Here is a 16,825-nt window from a genome sequence, read left to right as displayed (position 1 = left end):
GAAATACCAAATTCAGTTTCATTCGTCAGCAGACATTTTTATTTGATGTACAGTAGAAAAAATCCATTTCTTTTGTTTGCCTTTCGAAGGATAAGGGTTTCTTAAAACCCTTCTCCCGATTATAGAAACCAACATATACTGCTCCTGAACCAAGTATATATAGTTTATTTTTGTTTATTCTTTTATGGGAGTTTTAATTTTGTTTTTACAGCGCCGGTTGGCTCTATGGTAACACTACTATTAATTTAGGAATCAGCGAGCCGCGTTCAATATTACAAAATATTGTCTATAATTTAATCTGAATGAACGTTATAAAAGTAACAGGCAATTCCTTAGTGTGGATGGTGGGTGTTGAGATACTGCTGACTGACTGCCTTCCATATGATCAGTAGTTGGAAATTAGGGACTTTGGTATACATCTATATAGTGTGTGTTTTTATTTTAGTAAAACCACATCGGACTATTTACTGTGTCCACCGAGAGGATCGAGCCCTGATTTTAGCACAGTAAATCCGCAGATTTACCGCTGTACCAGCGGGAAGCAGATAGCTTCAGAACTGATCATAAATACTAGTAGGTAAACAATGTTAAAACGAAGTTTGAGTAATTTTTTTGTAATGATAGTCATGCTCAAATTTGACACAGATTAAAAATGTTTTTATAGCAGATACAGAATTTGCACAAACGTGCCCAAGATAATGTTGATTTTATATTTAAATTCGGGATTCTAATGTATACACTTCTTAACTTGTTGGGGGGGAATTTTGATTTAAAAGTTATCGTGTTTTGTTTGTTTTTTTCGATATTCAGACGTTGCACGTTGTTTTGGAGTAGGTGTACTCTTAAAGACGTGACCAACAATCGATGTATCTGTCAATAACAGTACGTTACTCATCTGTTAATGTGAGTTAACCAGGTTTTTTAGCAACACTCACAATATAAAGTTATCTTCAGCAAGCTTGCATCATTAAATTAACTTCTAGAAGAGCCTTGCTAATCACCCATCTTCATAGAGCACTGGTTCCATGAAAGATGTCATATCAATAAAACTACTAACTGTCCTTGTTGCGTAACACTAGTGCACATTGTTCAAAGACAATAACAATAGATACAATCAAAGCGTTTCCTATCACTTCAGCTAGTTTTCTATCAACTCGCAAAACAGAAGTCACTACAAAAGTTACATCCTTAAACTCATTACATAAATAAATATTCGTTTTACACATTACAAAAATGTATTAATTTGAGAAAATAATAGTTGTGTTTCTATACTGTCCATAATATCTTGGAAAGTATTTACATTCATTGATACACAAATAAAACACACGGACATCTTCAAGTCATCTATACAGTGAACATGAGCATAATTATTAAGTGAATATAAGCATAATAGAGTCGTAAAACCAATTTAATATACTACGATAACACTTCTTGTTGTTAAAGGGCTTAATTGTAATATTTAGTGATTTTATTTCAAATATTTAATATACGACGATAACACTTGTTATTACAAGGGCTTAAATGTAATATATAAGTGACTTTATTTTAAATGTTTAATATGCGACGATAACACTTATTGTTAAACGACTTAATTGTAATATTTTAGCGATTTTATTTCAAATATTTAATATACGACAATAACACTTTTGGTTGCTGAAGTACTTAATAGTAATATTTTAGTAATTTTATTTTAAATATTTAATATACGACGATACCAGGATAAAAGGCATAATCATAATAGTTAATGTATTTCATTGACTCATAGTGAAATTCCTCGTGCTGAGTAATTCGGGTATCGAAGCCCAATTTTTAACGTTATAAGCGAAATTGAACCACTAGGGTGAGTGGGATAGTGCTTTCAAGATGTAATATATCAATATTTATATCTTGTCGTCTGTACATTATGTTTCGTTACATTATTAAGACTTTTTTATACCAAATTTGTCTGCAGTTCCACCTTTTTTACTGCATTGTCAGATCAATGTTCGATGGTGAGCATTATTTTTTTCCTAATAACATGTCGATCCTAAAAAATCATAAAACATTTATCACAGAAGTACACTACTGTTAAGTTAAAATATCGAACAAAGATGTACGCATGTTTCACTTGTATCTTCTTAACTGAAATTCAAATTGTACGTGCAAATAGTAATTTTATTTGTTACTTTTAATACAGTAGTATCTAGTAGTGAACTTCAAAAAGATATTTTCAGCCCTTGTCAATTTCAAAAGTTAACTAATAATTCAGTTATGTTGACAGAATTACTACCAAACACTGATCATGCTGTCTTAACGGATTGTTTTATTGCCTAACGCTCCGTAATTTCAATTATTCCGATTTTGTATATTTATAATTTACAGATCAAACTTGGTAATTAAAGTAAAGTGAAGTTTGTTTGTATTTTAAATTCTATTTTGTAGACATTACCAAATTTCGAAAAATTAATTACACAACCTTTTAAACTTACTGAGATTATTTTCAACGAGTGCCAAAGACCTAGAAGTATCCCAAGAGATTTCAGCTCTTCAGTAATGTGATTAGAATGTGTGACTCGAGTACGTTATTTTAAGTAAAACTGGTTGTTTGTTTCTTTTGAATTTTGCCCAAAGCTACATGAAGACCATCTGTGCTAGTCGTCCCTGATTTAGCAGCGTGAGACTAGAAGGAAGGCAATTAAGTCATCACCACCCGCCGTTAACTCTTGGGCTACTTTTTTACCAACGAATAGTGGGATAGAATGTCAAATTATAACGCTTCCACGACTGAAAGGGTGAGCATGTTTGGTGGGACATGCATACAAACCCGCAGCTCTCAGATTAAGAGCGCCCTAACCATCTGGACATGCAGAGCCCTAAGACAAACTACAGACATCAGGTTTTAATTTCTGTAAAAAATCTGTTTCCTAAATATCCGTTCAGAAAAGGCCAAAAATATACTTATAACTAAAAACCTAAATACGTTAAAATACATGTGTGTTCATATCACATCTCTTTCTGTTTTCACAAATTTCGTCATTAGAAAGTAAGATACCCCTGACGTTGGATTGTTTGTTTGTTTGGAATTAAGCACAAAGCTACACAATGGGCTATCTGTGCTCTGCCCACCACATGCATCGAAACTCAGTTTTCACAGGTGTGAGTCCGCAGATATACCGTTGTGCCACTGTAAGACCCTGACATTGGAACTCGCCACAATTGATTTCACATTATACGGAAAATCGGAGTTAAATAACACTTGCAAAAATAAAATAATATTCTCTATTTTTTGTTGAATATAAATGTTTTATTAACTTTAACGATACTCAATTTGAGCAATCACGTCCGAAAGAGGTCACTACAGTATTATAATGTAATTGTATAAACACATTATAGCTCCCTTTAGCTACTGGAAGGAAAACGAATGAGAGTATATGTAAATAGAAGCTGTCCATTTGCCCACATAAGTTGCTTATTTATTTTGCATTATTTTCATTAAATTGTAATATTGTAAAGGACAATGCATCTGATACAAACATCACATTCTCTACAGGACAAAAATTACCGGATTTTCAAATTCCTATCGAAAACTCACATTGTCATAAGCTATAAGGTCTAGTAAATTGTAACCAAGAGTCGTTAATATATATATGTGAGAAAAGATATTTATTCTAGAATTGACAACAAATAACACAATAGAGTTTCTCTATTAAACGAAAATCTGTTGTGTGTGAACAATGTGACTATTGAGTAAATTTTGATAAGGTCACGATGAGTTAACTCTATTATTATCAAGGAGAAATGATATTCGTAAAGATTTATAGCACTTTTTTTTTTAAATTTGTAAAAATAATCATTAGACTCAAGGCTTTATATAAAATTTACTGGTTACTGAGAAGTTGTAATTTCTAGATTCTACAGATCTTTCTCCGCTATAGAATTAACAACACGTTTTTTTGTAGATATTATTTTGTAAGAGATTTTATTTTGTGAAATGTTGTAAGGAATATTAAATGTTTTCAAAAATATATCACAAGGAATATCAAAATTCAACAGAATTTTGGTGTCGTAATGAAGTGACTAGTGACTTTTTTATATAAAATGTTTTAGGCTACTTAAACTCTTTTTATGTTTCGTTCATTAAGCAATTTATTTGATCACCTTATGCACACAGTAAACTTTAAAGGGTCATACTCCCTGAGTTACGTGATATCCGTTCATGAACAATGAACTAATCGGCCGGGTCGGAGACTCCTATGTTACAAGTTAGACATCCCTAAACAGCGAACTAAACAGCCAGTTCAGAGACTCCTGTATTATAAAGTAGTCGTTCCTAAACTGTGGATTAAACAATGGACTAGACTGTCGGGTCAGAGATCTTGTGTTACAAGATAGCCGTCCCTAAATGTTAAACTTAACAGCCAAGTCAGAAATCCCTACGATACAAGGTAGCAGTCGGTAAGAGGTGGACTAAACTGCCAAGTCAAAAACCTGTATAATACAAAGTAGACTGTATATTAAACAGCCGTGTCAGAGACCACTACTATACAAGACCTCCGTCCAAAACAACAGACTAAACGGGGTCAATGAGTCCTTTGGTGCAACATGGTTGTCTTTGAACAATGAACCTCTATGTTACAATGTAGCCGTTTCCAATTTTAGACTGCTAACTAGAGCAAAGGCAATCTGTCAGATGTATGTAGGGCCTGAACCAGCAACTTTTAGCAGAACTGGTTGTGATTCTTATGACGAACCCATAGTTAAAAGTGTGGAGACTATTTTGTGATGTCGCACAGATTCTTCTAACCCGGATCGCCAATTCAGAAACCCATACCTGTATTGCACGGCCAACTAGCGCTCCTGGATACAAAGAAGCTTAAGTGAGTTTATGATAAACTTACGTTATGTATGCTTGCGTGTTTGAAAAGTAAGCTCTTTTTTCGCCATATTTTAACAATTACTACTTACACTGTAAAATGAGCCTTCACAATTCATGGTTTCTTAGTAGTTTACGCTATAAAGGGAAGCAACATCATTTTGCCATTTCTGAACGTTCGATGTGACAAGTGTAAAAACAGGTTTGTAAGATTGAGGTAATTAACTCTCACTAGAATATACTGACTTGGAATATTGAAAGAAAAAACAACTGTTATGGAATCCCACACACAATCATTTGTTGCAAAAGGTGTTGGCTGAAAACAAGCGCAACTGTTTAAACCAACATAAGATGACAACTGATTTTGTGTGTTTATTCCTACGTCACGATTAATTACTTCACCTCTTGTTTCAGCATTTGTGCGAAATAGAAATGTCAAATAGGATTAGTGAACGAGTTAATTTCGTGTTAATTATTTTCTACAACACTAGTAGCTCTTTTGTATAACAAACTGAAGACTAAAAGGTTTTTCTTGTACCTTGAAAAGGAAAGCTACAGACGAATTTTCGAACTTAATACTTTTAGTTGTTACTCAATATGTTTTACTCAGCTATATTTCAACAATATTCTAATTTCACATGATTCGGTAGAATTCTAACCCATGATAAGAAACAACTTTTACAAATTTATCTATTAATAAATTTCAGGTTTGATTTTTTTTTTTCTGGATAAATCTATTCTTCAAGGCTCCGACACTACAGTTATTATATTATGTCCAGTTGCCGGTTAAACGGTATTTTCGGAAATTTTTTTTAATATACGTATTTTTTGTAAAATAAACTGTGTTTGACGTTCTAACTCGACTTAGTTCTTTACCATACATTGCACATAATTTTAAACAATCTAAATAATTCTATCTGTGATCCGTAAGCCACGGGTATCTAAACCCGATTTTAGTGTCGCAAGACTGCTGACTTGCCGTTGAGGCAGTGGGATGCGACATTCTAAGAACAATCAAATACAGATAGTCCTGATTTGGACGAATATTACAGAGGTTATTTATTTTGAATTTCGCGAAAAGCTACTCGAGAGCTTTCTGCGTTAGCTGTCCCTAATTTAGCAGTAATATATTAAAAGGAAGGAAGCTAGTCAACACCATCTAACACTCGTAATAACGCCTGCACGAATGAGTGTGTGTGTGTTTTCATATAGCAAAGCCATATCGGCTGTATTAGCGAGAGACCTGCACGAATGAAAGAACGAATATGTTCGACGACGGAGATTCGAACCTCAGATCTACAGAGTGTGAGTGCACCACATAAAGATGCATTTTTTTCTCTAAGATACCCTTTCTTAGTCAATATATTCCAACTCATTTTATTTGTTTTAATGTTGTACTCAAACACTGGAAAAATTATAATAACTTTTAAGAAGTAAATACAATATAACATAGAGGACACTCAACTCACATGAATAGACAACTTTGAAACATTATCTTATAAATCGAAAACATAATCTTTAACCCTAACTTACTGATTTAAAAATACGTCAAATTTAAATTTGTTCTTTTAATTGTTTTTAATTCTAAATTACCATGTATTTTTAATGTTATTTGTTATCTTACTGATTATCTCTGTCGACGCAAGGATAAAAGTTGTACTTCATATTTTAATATCATTACGCACACTATATAAATGTAATTAAATTACATATACAAGTCGTTTGGAAGTAGTGTCATAGCCTGGAATGACCTGGTGGTCAGATCGCTCGGTTCGCAGAATCAAAACTTATTGAAAAACATGGTTATCTTTCAGCCGTTAGGGTATTGCTTTTGAATTTCTCACAAAGCTACTCGAGGGCTATCTGTGCTAGCCGTCCCTATTTTTGCAGTGTAAGACTATAGGGAAGACAGCTAGTCATCACCACCCACCGCCAACTCTTGAGCTACTCTTTTACCAACGAATAGTGGGATTGATCGTCACATTGTAACGCCCCCACGGATGAAAGGGCGAGCATGCTTGGCGTGACGGGGATGCGAACCCGCGACCCTCGGATTCCGAGTCGCACGCTTTAACGCGCTTGGCCATGCCGGGCCCCGTTAGGGTATTCTAATGTGGCATTTGAACCCATTATTCACTGCTAACGAGTTGGTGGTGTTGACTAGCTTCCTTCCATCTAACTTATCACTTCAAAATTGTAAGAAGTCCACGCATATCTTTGCATGAAACGAGAACAAACCAATGTAAATACAGTTTGTAGTGAGAACTAATTTTTTGTCAGATTTGTATTGAAAATTCTCAAATTAATTTCATATGAATTAAAATTTACTACATATTTTAAACATAATGAGATATAACATTATAATTATTATATATATCTGGAATGAAATTATCGTAATAAAACACGGCCAATATATGTTTTTCTGCAACGCTTAACATCAAAATATCCGAAAATGGTAATTTCCACCCTGCCTCGTGTTCTAAAGTGAATCGAAAGCTATAATGCATATTGTTTCTAAAACTAATGAAAGAATCATCAAAATATCTCCTAGGAAAACGAAATTCATATATATTCCATTATTTCAAAAGTTGCTTTCATAATGACACAAAAACACAAGAACTATTGTCGAATCCATATTTCTCCTACAAATTTGATTATACATTTTAGAGTTAAACATGACATGTGATTCTTTCGTCGCTAAATCGAGTAATTTCCCCAAAGTAGCCCGGCAAAATCTATAACATATCCTTTTCGTGTTGCCCCCCGCTAGTACAGCAGTATGTATACAGATTTACAACGCTAAAATGAGGGGTTCGATTCCACTCGGTGGGCTCAGCAGATAGCCCGATGTGGCTTTGCTAAAAGAAAAACAAACAAACCTTTTAGTGTAACACAAGCGAAGTTTCTTCAACACGTAGATTAGTGAATACAGGTTTCAAATAAAAACTAACACACTGTGAAAAAGACTGGTACGGAGCTCAAGAGTTTCTTCTACAAATATTTTTGTAAATAAACGTTTTATATTAAACTAACAAACTGTAAAAAAGACGTAGAGACGTCAAGAGTTTCTTCTACAGTAAATAAACTGGTACAGAAATCAAGAGTTTCTTCTATAGGTATATTAGTAAATAAATGTTTTATATAAAACAAACTGTAAACAAGACTGCTACACAAGTCGAGCGTTTCTTCTACAAGTATATTATAAATAAAGATGATATCTAAAAACTAATACACCTTAAATAACACTGGAACATAGATTCAGAGCCTTTTCAACATGTATATTAGTAAAAAAAGTTTTTAATAAACTAACATACTGCAAAGAAGACAAGTACAGAGATCAAGAATTTCTTTCATAAATATATTAGTAAATAAAGATGTTATATGAAACTAATAAACTGTAAAGAACACTGGTACAGTAGTCAAGAGTTTGTTCTACAGGTATATTTGTAAATAACGGTTTCATACGAAACTAGCACTCTAAAGAAATCTGGTACACAGGTCAATAATTTCTTCTACAGGTATATTATAAATAAAGATGATATATAAAAACTAATAGCACTTAAATAACACTGCTACAGTGGTTGAGAGTTATGTCTATGGGTATATCAGTAAAATAAAAATTCTATAAACTAACATATTGAAAAGAAGACTGGTATAGAGATCAAGTGTTTTTTCTACAGCTATATTAGTAATTAAAGGTGTTATATGCAACTAATACACTGTAAAGAAAATTGGTACAGAGACAAAGAGATTCTTCTACAGGTTTATTAGTAAATAAACATTTTCTATAAAACTAACAAACTGTAAAGAAGTCTGGTATAGAGATCAAGTGTTTTTTCTACAGCTATATTAGTAATTAAAGGTGTTATATGCAACTAATACACTGTAAAGAAAATTGGTACAGAGACAAAGAGATTCTTCTACAGGTTTATTAGTAAATAAACATTTTCTATAAAACTAACAAACTGTAAAGAAGACTGGTATAGAGGTCAAGAGTTTCTTCTACAGGTAAATTAGTAAATAAAAGTTTTCTTTGAAACTAACAAACTATAAAAAAGACTGTTACAGAAGTAAACAGTCTCTTCTACAGATATATTAGTTAATAAAGTTTTTATAAAAACTAACAAGCTCTAAAGAAAGGTGGTACACAAGTCAAGAGTATCATCTACAAGTATATTAGTTAATAAAGTTTTTATATAAAACTAACATGCTACAAACAATATTGGTACAGATCTCAAGAGTTTCTTTTACAAGTATATTAATAAACAAAGGCATTATTTAAAAATAACACACTGTGAAGAAGACTGGTACAGAAGTCAACAGGTATATTATAAATTAAGAGGACATGTAAAAACTAACATGCCCTAGTGAAGACTGTTACAGAAATCAAGAGTTTCTTCTAGATGTATATTAGTAAATAAACTTTTTATATGAAACTAAAAAAAACTGTAAAGTAAACTGGTACAAAAATCAAGAGTTTCTTCTACAAGTATATTAGTAAATAAAGTTTTATATAAAACAAACAGGCTGCAAAAAAATAAATCGGTACAGAGATCATGCGATTCTTTTACAGGTATATTACTAAATAATTTCTTCTATACAACTAACACAATGTGAAAAAGACAGGTACAGAAGTAAAGAATTTCTTCTACAGGTATATTAGTTAATAAACGTTTTCTATAAATCTAGCAAACTGTAAACAAGTGTGGTACAGAAGTTAAGAGTTTCTTCCAGAAGTATATTTGTAAATAAAGTTTTCATATAAAACTAACATACTGCAAAGAAAAGTTGTGTAGAGGTCAGGAGTTCCTTCTACAGGTATATAAGTAAAAAAAAAAAAGGTGTTATACAAAACAAATACACTGTGAGAAAGACTGATACAGAGACCTAGAGTTTCTTCTACAGGTATACTAGTAAATAAACGTTTTATATAAAAATAACAAACTGTAAAGAAGACTGGTACAAAGGTCAAGAGTTTCGTCTACAGGTATATTGATAAATAAACGTTTCACATAAAACTAACAAACTGTAAAGGAGTCTTGTACAGAAGTTAAGAGTTTCTTCTACCAGTATACTAGAAAATAAAGTTTTTATATAAAACTAACATGCTGCAAAAAACACTGATACAGAGATCAAGAGTTCCTTCTAAAGGTATGTTATAAATTAAGATGATATATAAAAACTGCAACACTTTAAATAACACTAATACAGAGGTTGATAGTTTCTTCAATCGGTATATTAGTGAATAAACGTTTCATATAAAACTAACAGACTGTGAAGAAGACTGGTAGAGAGGTTAATAGTCTATTCTACAGGAATATAGGTAAAAAGGTGTTGTAAAAACTGACAAACTGTAAAGAAGACTTCTACAAAAGTCAAGTGTTTCTTCCTGAAGTATATTAGTAAATAAACGTGATACATAGATATAACACACAATCAACGGGACTAGTACACAGATCAAGACTTTCTTCTACAGATATACAGGTAAATAAAGCCGCTATATAAATTAACAAGTCGTAAAGAATACTTGTATAGAATTCAAGGTTCCTTCCTCAAGTATATTGCAAAATAAAGATACTATGTAAATCTAACCCACTGTTAAGAAGACTCGTGTAAAAGTCAAGAGTTTCTTCTACACATATATTAGTAATTAAGTTTATATATGTATATATATTAACAAATAAACTGTAAATAAGATTGATCCAGAGGTCAAGAGTTTCTTCTACACGTATATTAGTAATTAAATATATATATAAACAAATAAACTGTAAATAAGATTAATCCAGAGGTCAAGATTTTCTTTTACACGTATATTAGTAATTAAATTTATATATATATATATATATATATATTAACAAATAAACTGTAAATAAGATTGATCCAGAGGTCAAGAGTTTCTTTGACACGTATATTAGTAATTAAATATATATATATATACACATAAACTGTAAATAAGATTGATCCAGAAGTCAAGAGTTTCTTCTACACGTATATCAGTAAATAAACGTTTTATATAAAACTAAAAGACTGTAAACAAGTCAAGAGTTTCTTTTACAAGTCTATTAGTAAATCAAGGAGTTATGTATATGTAACACACTGTGAACAAGACTGATACAAAGGTCAAGTGTTTCTTCACACATGTATCAGTGACTATAGGTATTATATAAAACTAACGCACTGTAAATAAAACTGGTATAGAGGTCAACAATTTCTTCTACAGGTATACAGTTAAATAAATGTGTTATATAAAACAAACAAACTGTGAGGAAGACTTCTATAGAAATCAAATGTTTCTTCCTCAAGTATATTAGTAAATAAAGGTTTTATATAAGACTAACAAAATGCGAAGAAGACTGGTACAGAGGTCAATGTTTTCTTTCACAGGTATATAACTAAATAAAGGTGTTACATAAATCTCAAAAAACTGTAAAGAAGACTGATACAAAGGTCAATAGTTTCTTCTACAGGTATAAAGGTAACTAAAGGTGTTAAATAAAATTAATAAACTGTAAAGAAGGCAAGTACAGAGATAAAACTATACATCATATAGTTCCTTCCTGACAGAAAGTTATGCCCTAGCAAATATACAGGCATACTATATTGTAAACTGATACAGAGTATCAAAGTATACAAGTTTGTATTAGACAAACTGTAAATAAGACTAGCCCTAGCGTCATGACTTTCTTCTACAAGTATATCAGTAAATAAACCTTTTATATAAAACTAAAAAATTGTAAAGAAGACCAGTACAGAAGTCAAGAGTTTCATCTATAGGTATTTTTACTAAATAGAGGTTTTATATAAAACTAACAAACTGTAAAGAAGACAAGTACAGAGATGAAGACCTTCAACATGTATATTTGTAACTAAAGTTGTTATATAAAACAAACACACTATGAAGAAGACTGGTACAGAGGTCGAGAGTTTCTTCTATACCTTTACAGGTATATAAAGGCGTCATATAAAACTGACAAACTGTACAGAAGCCAAGTGTTTCCTCTATGGGTATATAGGTAAAAAAAGGTTTCATATAAAATTTAACACACAATGAAAAAACCTAGTACGGAGGTAAAGAGTTTCTTCTATCAGTATGTTAGTACATAAAGGTGTCACATAAAGCTATCAAACTCTAAAGAATACAGGTACACAAGTCAACACTTTCTTCTACAGGTATATCAGTAGATAAAGGTGTTATATTAAACTAATAAACTGTAAAGAATGCTGGTACAGAGGCAAGAGTCTCTTTTACAAGAATATTAGTAAACAAAGGTACTATATAGAAATAACACAGTGTGAAGAAGACTGGTACACACGTCAAGAGTTTCTTCTACAGGTATATACATAAATAAAGGTCTTATATACAAATAACAAACTTTAAAGAAGACTGCTACAGAAATAAAGAGTTTCTTCCACAGGTATTTTAGTAAATAAACATTTTATATAAAACTAACACACTGTGAAGAAAACTGGTACAGATGTCAAGAGTTTCTCCTTTAGGTATATTATAAATAAAGATGATATATAAAACTAATACACTGTAAATAAGACTCCTACGGAAGTCAAGAGTTTTTCTACAGGTATATTACTACAGAAAGGTGTTACATATAACTAACAAATTGTAAAGAATATTGAAACAGAAGTTAGGAGCTTCTTCTATCATTATATTAGTAAATAAAGGTGATATATAAAACTAACACACTGTAAAAAAACTGGTAAAAAGGTCAAGAGTTTCTTCTACAAGTATATTAGTAAATAAAACTTTTTATATAAAAACTAAGATACTGCAAATAAAACTAGTACAAATATCATGAGCTTCTTGTACAGGTATATTAGCGAATAAAGATTTTGTATAAAAATAACACACTGTGAAGAAGACTGGTCCAGAGTTTCTACAACAGGTGTAAAGGTAAATCAAGGTGTTATATCAAACTAACAAACTGTAAATAAGACTTGTACAGAAGTCAAACGTTTCTTCTACAAGTATATTAATAAACAAAAGTGACATATAAGACTAACACACTTTGAAGAAGACTAGTACAAAACTCAAGAGTTTCTTTTATAGGTATGTAAATAAATAAAGGTTTTATATAAAACTAACAAACTGTAGAGAAGACTCGATCAAAAGTCAATTATTTCTTCTACAGGTATATTAGTGAATAAATGTTTATATAAAACTAACACACTGTGAAAAAGACTGGTATAGAGGTCAAGAGTTTTTCTACAATTATATTAATAAACGATGGTGTTATATAATACTAACACACTGTGCAGAAGACTGACTGGTACACAGGTCATGAGTTTCGTTTTCACGTATATTACTAATTAAATGTTTATATAAAACTAATAAACTGTGTAGAAGACTGGTATAGAAGCAAGAGTTTCTTCTACAAGTATATTAATAAACAATATTGTTATATAAAACTAACAAACTGTAAAGGAGACTTGTACAAAAGTCAAGTGTTTCTTCTGCAAGTATATAAGTAAAGGTGTTACATTAAACTAACATACTATGAAATAGACTGGTACAGAGGTCAAGAGTTTCTTGTACACGTATATTTGTAATTTAATTTTTATATAAAACTGACATACTGCAAAGAAGATTGGTGCAGAGATCAAGAGTTTGTTCTACAGGTATATAGGTAAATGAAGGTTTTATAGAGAACTAAAAAACTGTACAGAAGACTGGTATATAAGTCAAGAATTTCTTCTACAAGTATATCAGTACATAATGTTTTTGTATAAAAACTAACATACTACAAATAGAACTTGTACACAGATCATGAGTTTCTTTTACAGGTAAATTAGTAAATAAAGGTTTATATAAAAATAATACACTGTGAAGAACACTAGTAGAAAGGTCAAGAGTTTCTTCGACAGGTATATTAATGTGTAAAGGTGTTAGATAAAACTAACAAACTGTAAATAGTACTGGTACACAAATCAAGAATCTCCTTTACAAGCATATTAATAAGTAAAGGTGATATATATATATAACTAACACAATGTGAAGAAGACTGTTACAGAGGTCAAGAATTTCTTCTACACTTATATTAGTAATTAAAGATGCTACACAAAATAAACACACTGAAGGAAACTGGTACAGAGGTCAAGAGTTTCTTGTATAGGTGTATTAGTAAATAAATGTGTTATATAAAAGTGATAAACTGTAGACAAGACTATTACAGAAGTAAAGACTTTCTTCTACAGGGAAACTAGTAAATACAGATTTTATATAAAAATCAAAACTGTGAAGAAGACTGGTACAGAGATCTAGAGTTTTTTTTTTTTTTCTACAGGTATATTAGTAACTAAAGGTGTTATATAAATCTAACACACTGTGAAGAAGACTGAAGCAGAGGTCAAGAGTTTCTTCTGCAGGTATATAGGTAAATAATGTGTTATATAAAACTAACAAACTGTAAAGAAAACTTATACAAAAGTCAAATATATGATATATAAAGTCAAAAGTCAAAGATGATATATAAAAACTAATACACTGTAAATAAGGCTGGTCTGGAGGTAAAGAGTTTCTTCTGCATGTATATTAGTAAATAAACATTTTATATAAAACTAACAAACTCTTAGGAAAACTAGTACAGAAGTCAAGAGTTTCATCTACAGGTATTTTACTAAATAAAAGTTTTATATAAAACTAACAACTGTGAAGAAGACAGGTACAGAGGTCATGAGTTTCTTCTACATGTATATTTGTAAATTATGGTTTCATACAAAACTAAAAAACTGTAAGGAAGACTGATATATAGGTAAAAAATTTCTTCCTCGGGTAGTCAAATAATACCTTATTAAAACTACCACGTAACTGGGAGCCAACTGAAGTGTTACTAAAATTGCCACCTAGCTGGTAACCAATTGATTTATTACTATAAATAACACTTAAAAGGTAGACACATGATATCTTATTAAAACTATCACCTTAGTGGTAGACAATTGGTATTTTACTAAAACTACCACTTAACTTGTAGCCAGCTGATATCTTACGAAAACTGCTACCTAGCTAGTAGCCAGTTGATATCTTACTGAAAATAACACCTTATTGCTTCCGCTATTTCAGTGTAACAAGTACAATTGTTATCTTCTACTACGTGTTATCATTTATTCGCCTTTTGTTCCTCAAGACAATAAATAAGTAAATTTTTCCTAACTTTATTTTATACTAGATTTATTATATTACAGTTTTTCTAAGCCTGATAGTTTAAACAAAGACTTTAATATTGATTACAAAATACTTGCAAACATGTAAGTCGTCGAGTAATTCCCCAATTCCTACTGGTGGGTTTCTGCTATCTTGAGGTTTGGTTTGTTTGTTTTTTGAACTTTTCGCAAAACTACACGAGGGTTATCTGCGTTAGCCGTCACTAATTTAGTAGCGTAAGCCTAGAGGGAAAGTAGCTAGTCATCACCACCGACCGCCAACTCTTTTGCTACTCTTTTGCCAACGAATAGTAGGATTGACCTTCACATTGTAAGGCCCTCACAACCCGCGACTCTCGGATTACGAGTCGAGTGCCTTAATCACCTAGCCATGGCGGGCTCCCTATTTTGAAGAAGTAAGGCCTTTACAAAACTCAAAACGTAACCCAAAATTGAATAAACTATTTAAAAATAATGTCAAATGTTTCGATTAATTCTATTTCGAGATTATTTGAATGAATTATAATTCATTGTAAACAGTTATAACAATATAACCACGCGAGTAATTCATTTTTTTAAAACTTCTCCTTACTATATTTCTTGTTATAATTACGTATAAGTGGATCGCTGTGCAGAAAACTAATCAAATTATTACTGTATAATTATCAGTTGCACTGTGGTAGTTCAACTAGTATTCATTTTAATAACAAAAGTGGCTGGGCATGGCTATGATGGATAGCATACTGGATAATTATTGGAAGGGCAAAGGTTCAAATTACAGTATGTCGCTAAATACTCTTTGCACTACCATTGTAGAGGGAGATTAACTCAATTTTACCACAGAGCTGTGAAGCGCCAAATTTACTAGTACTAGAGTAGAACAGAAACAGCAGTTGTTAGATTATCAATTTTTCTGTTCCTATCATATCGACCTTAAAGAGGAAGGGAATTTCATTCTTATATTAATATATGCTTCCCAAGGAGAAGACCCATCAAAACGTGATACATCCTAACCCCTCAAATAATGAATCTATAAACACTAAGTACCTACACAGTATTGTGTATTTGCTACGACCCGCTAACACCTTCCTTATCGAACATTATAGAACTGGTTAAAACTTCTCTATAATTTTGCTTTTATTCATAACTTGGTTCACATCATTATAATATGTATTTCAATTAAGGAATATCTGGAGAAAAACTCAATACAATTTATCAGGGTCGCTAAGAGCAGTTCCGGTCCCGAGGGTAATTACGTACATATGGGTCCCAATAATATCAGTTAATTCTAAAATGCAACTTTGCTATGAAAAAGGCTCAAAAAGTTTTTAATACACTATGAAAAGTCAATTTGGCAAGCTTTTGTAGAGGTCCTTGATTACCCCGGGAGGTGAAGAAGGGAAGAGTCATTGTCCCGTCCCTCCTTATCGACAGTGCTGAAATCTGTAAAAATAAGTAACCCGTATTAAATTTGTAGTATTTTAGAGCTCGTTATCAATTTAGAATATTTTAAATATATAATCCTCATCCCCTTCGATGTAAAAGAAAAATCAGTATTTAAATACAGTGTTTTCAACTCATTCTTAACCCTACTCCTTCTCAGTTATAGATTCTCTCGTAATCCTAACTCTGACTCTCCTAGCCCTTCCTAGTGATGGGCGTTATTTTTTAACTCAGTCTAGTTATCGGCCCTCTTCTGACCCCAACCCATTCTAGTAAAAGTCTCTCTTTCAACCCTAATACTCCCTAGCGATAAATTTTCTTATAACCCTAACTCTTTACAGGTTTCTTTGACAGCCATTAACACCAAACTCAATTAAA

Source organism: Tachypleus tridentatus, chromosome 7, assembly GCF_004210375.1.
Source record: "Tachypleus tridentatus isolate NWPU-2018 chromosome 7, ASM421037v1, whole genome shotgun sequence".
NCBI classification, from domain to species: Eukaryota; Metazoa; Arthropoda; class Merostomata; order Xiphosura; family Limulidae; genus Tachypleus; species Tachypleus tridentatus.
This window is presented reverse-complemented; position numbering follows the sequence as displayed.